The sequence below is a fragment of the Dichomitus squalens genome, assembly GCF_000275845.1.
Source record: "Dichomitus squalens LYAD-421 SS1 unplaced genomic scaffold DICSQscaffold_84, whole genome shotgun sequence".
NCBI lineage: Eukaryota > Fungi > Basidiomycota > Agaricomycetes > Polyporales > Polyporaceae > Dichomitus > Dichomitus squalens.
Genome location: NW_006766966.1, coordinates 2,187 through 2,388, shown reverse-complemented (window position 1 = coordinate 2,388; position 202 = coordinate 2,187).

Sequence of the window (202 nt, the reverse complement as noted above, 5' to 3'; positions counted from 1 at the left end):
AAGCCCGTAACACGCCCAAGTGTTCGATTGTTGAGTAGGGCACCCAGTTATGATCTCCTGATTTCCATACGGCCCCGAAAACCGTTTCTCCACCTCTACCTCTGTGGCTAATAATTTTCTCGATAGCCCATTCATTGTCCTTGTCCTCGAGCTCGGCTACCTGGCTGTCAAGCCGGCCGGGGAACAATCGGTCGTCATTCGG